This window comes from Apium graveolens, chromosome 4 (assembly GCF_009905375.1).
Source record: "Apium graveolens cultivar Ventura chromosome 4, ASM990537v1, whole genome shotgun sequence".
Lineage (NCBI taxonomy): Eukaryota > Viridiplantae > Streptophyta > Magnoliopsida > Apiales > Apiaceae > Apium > Apium graveolens.
In genome coordinates, this window is record NC_133650.1 from 268182176 (window position 1) to 268193061 (window position 10886).

The window sequence follows — 10886 nt, forward strand, 5'->3', positions numbered from 1 at the left end:
AAAACTCCTTTCAAACCTAATTTGATTATTCCGAGCATTTACCGTGTTTTGACATTTTCGATCCGGAGTACGGTTTTACTCGTGCGATTCCCGACACAAATTTTACGATACAATATTCGTTTTGGTAAATCGATAAAACCCGTATTTTCGAGAAACGGGATGTTTTGATTAAACTATTATATTATCTTCTCGTAATTCGTATAACCAAAGTGCTGAGACCAAGACTGTATTTACAAAAAGCTTATTTTTGATAATTATCCTAAAACCGGTACCGAACTGGATCAGTTTTATCAATACTTAACGATTAAGTATTCTATTTTTATATCGGATATGATCCAACGGGGTACCAATATTCCGTAAATATATATAGCCAATACAGTATCTTATTTTGTACCGATAATCATAAACAAACAGTTAAAATAGTAATTATCCAGAGAAAAACACTAAAATTCATCGTGTTCTTCATAATCAAACGAGGATTCGAAGGCGTTACCAAACTCTGATTTGGGCGTGCAAGTAGTCGAATCGAAGCTATCGACGAGTAGATTCAAGTTCTTCAATCCGTATACCTGCAGAATCAACAAGTTATTTTATAATTATTCATTTAAATTCTAATTTAATTATGATTAAATTTGGACTTTTTGATTTTGAAGTTGTTTATGTGTTTTGATAATTTTATGTTGTAGATCATGAAATTCTGGTCAATTTGGTATATTATATGTTAAATTTTAAGTTCAATAACATAGAAAAATTTCGGTTTGATTTTCGGATTCAAAAATTTAGGGTTTAAATCATTTGAATGTTCTTGATTAAGATTTGTGGATTTTAATTCTATTGATTCTGGGTTAAAACAAATTATACCAGCTTATAGATCGTTTTAAAATGAGTTGATTCACATGATTGATTGTGGTGATGGGTTCCGGTTAATTGACGAGGTGTTGAAAGATGTAAATTAGCCCGTTGTGTTTCTGGAAGGCTAAGAGCATTCGCTGTTAATCTGAAATCATTCTGAGCATGTTTGCAAGGTGGCCGGAAAGCTCAGTCGCCGTTAATGGCGATTGGCCCGCGTTTGGGGGAGGAAGGCGGTAAAACTTCGGTTTTGCCACCGAACTTTCCCAGTTTTGCATAACAGGACCTAAGTTTTCGAAGATTTACAAAGTAAACCCTACGACCAAAGTTTTAAAAAATTACAATTTATACCCTGAGATTTTAATTTTAAAAATTGTTTATTTATTTATTTTAATTCCGAAAATATTTTTTAATGATTTAAAAATTCAGAAATAAATCTAAATTATTTAATTAATTAATTTTAGTTAAAAATTAATTATTTATTTGGTCAATTAATTTAAATATTAATTGATTAATTAATTAATTATTAATTATTTTTAATTGATTATTTAATTGAATTTAATTATTATTTTTGATTTAAAAATTTTGAAAAATAGTTTTAAGCTTTAAAATATTTTTATAAATTATGTTCAAGGCTCGATAATTATTATTAAATGATTTTAAAGTCAGATTCGGGTATTCGAATCTTGTTATTTATTTATAAAGTGATTCTGGTACGCGTTTTAATTCTAAAAATGTTCAAAAATTCGTAATAAAACCAGAAAAATTATTTTAACCCCGAATCTTCTTTAAAAAATTATTTTTATCGAATACCTTACATGCTACGTGTTATGTGCTATCTGATTCTTATGTGATAAGCCTATGTGTTCATTATTTGACGGTTATCATCATAACTTTCAATCCGTATGTCGGATTTGGGTAAAACGAAGGGTAGATACAAGTTTATGACGTCTATGTGACAATTAGAATAATATGAGATTGTGTATTGATAGATACTTGTGATGCCTAGCAGAGTAAACAAGGCGTAGAAAAAGAAAGCAAGTGATCAGTAAATAGAACTGAAGCGTAGAAAAAGAAAGCAAGTGATCAATAAGTAGAAGCGAGACATAGAAATGAAGACAAGTGGTTGTCGAGTAGAACCGTTAGACGAATGCAAGTAAAGTTGGAAATCATTTGTGATAAAGAAAGTGTTCTCAAACCTTCTTGAGATATATTACAAGTATACCCTGATGTTCATGTTTTATATTGCAAATGATGTAAATATACCTGAATTATACCCAATGTTAGCATGTGATAGTTGAGTTGTTTAACCCTAAACCCTGATCATATCATTTGATATTTGAGCTGTAAGCCTTATTCATTGTGTGCCATTAATTATCAAATACCCAGATACTAAACAACACAAATACGATACTACCCACAAATACATATACACCATATACCAAATACTGAAATAGAATTGTTCGAACATACAAAAACTTATATACCATACAATATCTTGTAACATCAAAGACCTACACCTTGTATACCCATTGAACCATTGTTCATCTAATACCTGATTCTTCTACAAGCTTGAAGTCATTCTTCATATATACCTTGGTATACCCTGGTGATACTCATGAATTGCATTATGCTTTGAAACAAATGTTTTATCAATGTTAATTACGATTCTATTTTATTGAATTACAATGTTTATCGTATTGAATTGTTTTAGAATTGGATAGTTTTCTTTATGTGGACCAGATTCGTGGTCAGACCAGATTCGTAGTCGTATTAGGCCAATGTGTGCTTTGGATCTCGTTTATAGAGCAGAGATGTATGCCTTACTCGGGGTTAGTGCGTGACTGATCAACAGCCTAATCTTGGTTTTAAAATTTAAAATGAATATCCAATTCTAATAATTGCTTAACAAGAAACTTGATTCCTCTAAATCATTTTAATTGATCACTTTTTAACCTTGATTATTGTTATTATGACTTGCTGAGCTAGTTAGCTCACCCTTGCGAATCTGTTTATGTATTCTACAGTTAAAAAGGAAAGTGTTGGTAGCAAGGGATCCCCGGTCCAGTGTGCGAGCTAGGATTCCAGGTTGAGTTGGATCGAGCTAGCAGGAGTTTTATGTTATAGTTTTGAGTTATGCAAGTTTGTAAGAATGATTACATTATCAATTGTAAGTTAAACTAGTTGGGATTTGGTACGATGTAATAAAAGTTAAGGTTGTGGTTTATTTTCATACTTTAACCTGTTGCGATCCGTGGTTGTGCAAATAAGGGTCATTGCATATAGTATTTCATATACATGTTTATAAATTGTGTTTGTGAACCCCAAACTTCTTACCGGGGTTTGAAGGGCGTCACAGTTATTATAATATTCTTCTATATATTAAAAGGGGAACATGGGAAAATTGAGCCAATAAAATAGGCATAAAGTTACCATTTTACCCTTGTATACCAAAAATTTACAAAAACGACATTCGAATATAATTGTGCTAAAATAAGAAAATTCCGTGGATACTAAGTATCGAATACCTAACATCCTACAAGAAAACTGATCTCATAACCATTATGCTACAAAGATCTTTAAGTTTATTTTAACATTTTTATTAAATAAAACACATTCTCTCTTTCTCTCCTAATTTGTTATATTATTTTAACTTTGAGCAAATAAAATTTTGATTATATTTTTATATAATTTCATTTTTTTTCAATTTTCATAGTTTTATATATAGTTATAAATTCAATCATCTTTTATAAATTTTATTACCCTTAAGTTATTTTTGATTAAATAATGCTATATATATTTTAAATTATTATAACATTATTTTATGTACTTTATTTAAATTAGTCATATTACTGATAGGGGTGTAAAGTGGGGTGAAACCGAACAAATTCATACTCAAGAATGAGATCATTTTAATTTGTAATGTCTATATTTGAATTTAATATAATTTGATTCGATTATAATGTAGTCACGGGTATTATAAATCAGATTTAAACTGAATTTAAGCATTATTATATTATTTCTCGTACTAACCGAATAGTACGTGATGCCTCATATACTTGGAAAATATTATTTAATAAAATAAAATGTGATTTTTATTAAGGTACTGATAACTAATAACCTGAAAATTTTTAATTTTTTACCGGCTAGCAATAACATCAGAAATTTCTAAAAAATTTAACAAACAAATATTGAAAAGTGCAAATAAATAGTTTATAATAGATGACTATTGATTAAATATATTAAACTATATGACAAAAAATATACATTCCGATTACGGTATGTTCGTCCTATCTATTTTTTATTAATTTTTCTCATAGTGTACACTCGCTAAAATGACATGTCATTATTTATTAATTTTGGTATTTATTTTACTCTCACTAATTCAACGACTTTTTTTAAAAAAAAGATTCACACTTTTCAACTTTCTAACTCTCCATATTCACCCTACATGTGAATAACTAGGTTGAGATTCTGAAACATAAGATATTGCAAACACAAAATATATTATCATTTATTAAACATTTTATAGTCTGTATGTAAGTTTAAATAAGCAAAAACTTATAAAATTGGAATAAAAAAATGTGTGTCTTTCATAACAGATTTTTATAAGATACATTAAACTGAAGAGCAAAGTTATTTTAATCAATTTACTAAATAAAATAGTAAATACGTGGACAATTAGTGATCTTTTTTTATATTACATATACATTATTTTCCAATTATTTTTTGTACTTAAAATAATGTGTGTGTATTATAGTCAATCCAAAGATTATTATATTTTTTTATAAATTTATTAATAACATAATTACATAAAATACTTAAATATTTAAAAAAATAACAAAAATTACAGTAAATTTGAGTTAAAAATTTAGATCTTCAAGTATGTATAATACTTTGCTTAGACCAGTATGATGAACTTGATATATATAACCGTGTACTTGAGTTCATCCGTGCCCGATGTTATGAGAAATAGACGAGGGTTAAGTGGTAAATTTTGAAAAGAATATTAATATTTAGCAAGCGGTCATTAAAGATGTATATAAATACTATCTTAGAGGAATTAACTGATGTCTTATACATAGTTACACAAAGTGAGATAACTCCAAGAATGACTATTAGGGGTGCTCGCGGGTCGAGTTGGGCGGATTATATTTAAAGCCCTAAGTCAAATCATTTAATTCAATTTTAATAATTTTTAACCCAATTAAAGCTCGAATTAAATTCTATCGGGTTGGATCCGTTAGAATTTGAGTTCAGTTGGGTCATTCAGAATATAAAAATTTATTACGTCTGTGTACACCAATGTTAAGATAAAAGAAAGCAGGCTTGGTGGATCTTTTAAGTACAAGTTTTTACTTTGATACCTATTATACTTGTTGGATATATTTGAGATGTCATGTTTAATATGTTTCATGTTTAGTTTTCAGATCTTAATAAACAGGAAATATCAGTTCTTACTGGAATCAGGACTTACCGGAAGTCAGGACTTATGGATATCAGGACTTAGATTATCAGAAGATGGATATCAGAACTTAAGTACTTGAGGACTAACAGTTAAGGAAGGAAGCTGATTTACAAGAAAGAAGATCGAGACTAATACAGAAGAAGTTATGCATGGAAAATGTTAGAGGACTAGAAGAATTGTATAAGATATCTGAATGATATATTTTAGGAGACAAAATTATATTCCATATCAATTAGAAGTTATCTTGTAACTGTGTGTCTATATAAACACAGACATATGTTTACACTATATGTGTTACGATCATCGAGAAGATCATACATTGTAACCTAGCAGCTCTCGTGATATTTGTTCATCACTGAGAGAGGAAAGTTCCATTGTAACAAATTTATTATATCGAATACATCTGTTTTCTGTTACTTGTGTTCTAAATCGATTTGATTGTATTCAACCCCCTTCTACAGTGTTGTGTGACCTAACAAGTGGTATCAGAGCCTATTTGTAACACACATACAGTAAAGATTCAAAACAATCATGTCTGAAGAAGCAGAAAATCCAACCTAGCCCGCCAAAACTGAAGAAACTCCAAAGACTCAAAATCACAGTCGACATGAGACTATCAGGGTTCCCATGCTGAGACCTTCTGAGTATCTTATATGGAAAGTGAAGATGTCTATGTTTCTGGAAGCTACAGATCCAGAATACCTTGATTGAATTTATGAAGGACCGCATAAGCCAACCAAGCTCTCTGTTGTAGTTGCAGATCAGCCAACAAAGACCATACCAAAGGAGAAAAGTGAATACACAGCTGAAGATATATCATCTATTGCCAAGGATGTAAAGGTAAGGCATTTGCTGCATAGTGCCATTGATAATGTCATGTCAAACCGGGTAATTCAATGCAAGACTGCAAAGGAGATATGGGATGCTTTGGAAACAAGGTGTCAGGGAACTGATGTAATCAAGGAAAATATGAGGACTATACTTACTCAAGAGTATGAGCACTTTGACTCAAAAAGTGATGAGTCATTAACTGACTTATATGACAGGTTTGTCAAACTCTTGAATGATCTGTCACTGGTGGACAAGGAATATGATATTGAAGATTCAAATCTAAAATTCCTTTTAGCTCTTCCTAAAATTAGGATTTGAAAGCTACTATTATAAGAGACAACTATGCTCTTGATGAAATATATAGTATGCTCAAGACTTATGAACTTGAGATGGATCAAATAAGCAAGAGACATGGGAGAAAGTCAAGGATAGTTGCTCTTAAGGCTGATGAGGAATCCCCCAAAGAAGATGTCTCAAAGAAAGGCAAATGAAAGGCTCTCATCATAAAATTTGATTCAGAATCATCAAGTTCTGATGATGATGATTCAGAAAATGAAAGTCTACCTGAAGTAGATGCTAATGAGAAGATGATGAAGTTGTGTGCTTTTATGGTGAAGGGTATCACAAAGATAGCCTACAGAAAATTCAGAAAGGGAAAGAAGTTTTACAGGAAAGGTAGAAGTTCTGATAAGAAGGGCTTCAGAAAATCTGAAGGCAAAGGAAGAAAGTCTGACAGAGGAGATTACTCAAATGTCAAATGCTACAATTGTGGTGAGAAATGCCACATATCTCCTGACTGCAAGAAAGGAAAGAGTGACAAAGGCAAGGCTCTTATCACAAAGAAGCAAAGCTGGACATACACTTTAGATTCTGAAGATGAGGAGAACTATGCCTTGATGGCAAATGCTGATAGCAGTTCTAATGCTACTGAGTTAAAGGTACCTCAAACAACTTATGCCATTCATACTGATGATATTACTGAGTTGAGATTATATCTTAAAACCATGTTTATTAGTTACAGAGATCAAAATTTAACATGTGAAAGATTAACTTCTGAAAATCTTGCTTTTAAAAAAAGGAATGATTATTTAGAAAAAGAGTTAGTCATGTTCCATCAAACTCAGAAAGAAAGAGATGATGCCTTTTATGTTAGAGATGAATTGCTGAAAATGAATAAATCTCTAAAAACTATTAAAAAAGGAGAGAGAGATTATCAGGACTTGGACTAACTCTGGTAGAGCAACTCAGGATATACTAAGTAGTGGAAACTGGAAAGAGGGCTTAGGTTATGGAGAAGATAAAATTAAAAAAGGAACTGAACAAGTTAAGCCAATTATTGTTAAACAGACTACTAAGCCAAAGGTAAATCTTGTTAAATTTGTAGCTAAAACTGTAAATTCTGATTCTGAAAAGATGAAAGATATTGAGACATAAGTGATAGCAGCGTCAACTTCTGACAAATTAGAACAGGATAAACCAACTGAAGTTAACATTGACTTAATGACAAAGAAGCAGCTTAAACATAAGCTGAAAGAAATTACCAGTGTGAACAAGGTAAAGGAAGCTAGGAAAAATAGGAATTGAAAGGAAGGTGTGAATAAAAGCAACAATTATATGCCTGTTCCTAATGCTCCTAGAAAGAAATACTATAACTGTGGAAACTCTAACCATCTTGCTTCTTTTTGCTGGAAGAATAAGAATATAAACTCTTTACCTCCTAAGTCAGGAGTTAAGAGTCAGTCTGTTAGGTTTAAGCCACAAAATCCTTATTTTCATTGTGGTAGTATATGACATTCCATTTATACTTGTAAGGAATACCATAGTTTGTACTATGATTATTATCAGATAAAACCTTCTTTGAAGAAAGTTGCTTTAATTCCTTCTAATGTAAAGTATGATGCAAAGTCTGATACTGTAAAATCTGATAAGAAAATTGTTAGCATAAACTCTGATGTTAAATCCGCTGCAAATGTTAACAAACTTAATAAAACCAAAGGATCCAAGCAAGTCTGGGTCCTTAAAACTAACCATTAGTGGTCTTTGTGATTACAGGGCAACAAGAAGAACATCCTAGTTATGGATAGTGGATGTTCAGGACATATGACTAAAAATAAAGCCCTGCTATCAGACTTTATGGAGAAAGCTGGCCCATGAGTTTCTTATGGAGATGGCAACATTGGAAAAACTCTGGGATATGGAAAGATCAATCTTGGGAATGTCATCATTGAATCAGTAGCTCTAGTCTCAGGACTTAAACACAATCTGTTGAGTATAAGTCAAATCTGTGACGGAGGTTATCATTTGGATTTTTTTGAAGAACACTGTGAAGTTATAAGTAAATCTATATGCAAAGTGGTCTGAAAGGCTACAGGCATGGTAACATTTATAAAGCCAGACTTTCAACAAGTACTGATGGTTCTGCTATCTGTCTATTGAGTAGAGCATCAATTGAAGAAAGCTGGAATTGGCACAAGAAACTCTCTCATTTAAATTTCAACAATATAAATGAGTTTGTAAAGAAAGATCTTGTGAGAGGACTGCCAAAAACAGTATTTGCTCCTGATGGCCTTTGTGATTCATGTCAGAAGGCAAAACAAAGAAAATCTTCTTTCAAGAGCAAAACTGAGTCATCAATTCTTGAGCCTTATCACCTACTGCATGTTGATCTATTTGGTCCAGTTAATGTCATGTCTATTGCAAAGAAGAAATATGCTATGGTTATAGTGGATGAGTTCACAAGGTACACTTGGGTGTACTTCTTGCACAAGAAGAATGAAACTGTATTTACTCTGACTGATCATGTAAGACAGCTGGATAAGTTGGTGAAAGATTCTGTTAAAATAATAAGGAGTGATAATGGCACTGAGTTCAAGAATTCGATTATGGAAGAGTTCTGTAAAGAGCATGAAATCAAGCAGGAATTTTCTGCACCTGGAACTCCACATCAAAATGGAGTTGTTGAAAGAAAGAACATGACTCTGATTGAAGCTACATGAACTATGCTTGATGAAGCAAAGTTGCCAACCTATTTTTGGGCTGAAGCTGTGTAGACTGCTTGTTTTAATCAAAATGCTACACTCATAAACAAGAATGGAAAAACACCATATGAGATGGTGAAGAAAAAGAAGCCAAATCTGAAATACTTTCATGTATTTGGTTGCAAGTGTTTTGCTCTTAAGACTCATCCTGAACAGCTGTCAAAATTTGATCTAAAAGCTGATGAAGAAATCTTTGTTGGATATTCACTTTCCAAAAAAGCCTTCAGAGTCTACAATTTAAGAACAAAGGTTGTCATGGAATCTATCAATGTCTCTTTTGATGATAAGAAGATTACTGGACTTGAAGATTTCGATGATTATGATCAGCTGAGATTTGAGAATGAAGATTTAAATTCTGATTCTGGAAATTCTGATGACTTAAATCCTGATCCTGTAAGTTCTACTGGATTAAGTTCTGATGTCATTGAAACTGTGGTAACAACTCCAAAGGAAAATGCACCTGTCCAAGGGGAGCAAGCTGAAGATCCTACCACAACTCAAGACTCTCGAGAAGCATCAGAACATGTCACTGACTCTTCAAGTTCTGACGAGCCAAGTACTGATGTAACACCCCCAGATCCGGGGTCGGGGATCCGGGTCGTCACGGTCTTTCTTTCCACAATATCACTTAACTGAATTAATAATAAATAACCTCATGCTGTGACCCCACACTAACACACACCACAACCCGTCATAGTCTCAGAGATGAAATTGAAATAAGTACAAGTCTTTGAATCCACAATTTAAAAGTTATTACAATCCAAAATGATTACTTGATAAGTTTACAATTAATTACCATTATCTGCCACAAGTTATAATTATACATAATTGATTCCCAAAAGTAGAAGGTCTGATCTACAAATAGATCTACATCTGCAGCTATAGCAGCTATGATCTCAACGGGAAGGCGCGGGGCGCTTCCCACGCTCTTGCGTTGGGTCTGCTTGAGTCTGGCCATCTTTCCTAACTGTTGTTATGTGATGAATAAATAAAGCAAGAGTGAGCATTACAGCTCGCAAGATAATATATAGTGTAAACGATAATGCAAGTATCTAAATGGATAACTTACTAAAATCCTTTATCAAGTGTAAGATAATTACTTACTGGATATAAGCAAAAACAAGGGATGAAGTTACCAAATACTTCACTATACTTATATCATTTATAAAGCTACTTGAACTACCACTGTTCAAAGTATAATGAGCTTTCAACAGTTCATCACATAGATGAGACTACCAGACAAGATTTGAATAGATTAAATCTTTGAAATATTATTGAATGAAATGAAGTTATGAGATACTTCATTAAGTTCCGATATATATATATATATATCCACATATATATCTCTTTATACATTTCCTGAAAACCTCTGTCATGTACAGTATGAACAGAGTTCGTAACATCCAATGAATTTTTGGAAAGGAAAAGAATTGTGGCATAAACCCGATATCTTGCTGATCAGGCAAAGATACCAATAAGTAACCTTTTCTACTAGTAGATGGACGAATTCCCCACCGGTCATCACCCTGGTCGCAATAGGACCTTATGCTGGACTGCCACTCAGCCACTTACGCATTTGATGGACTCCCACTGAGCCACTTACACTTTCATGGACGCCCACTTAGCCCATGTTGCTTATGCCGACTCGATAGATGGACTTACTTCCCGAACGTTGGGTAAGTAATCAATTCATTTACCAA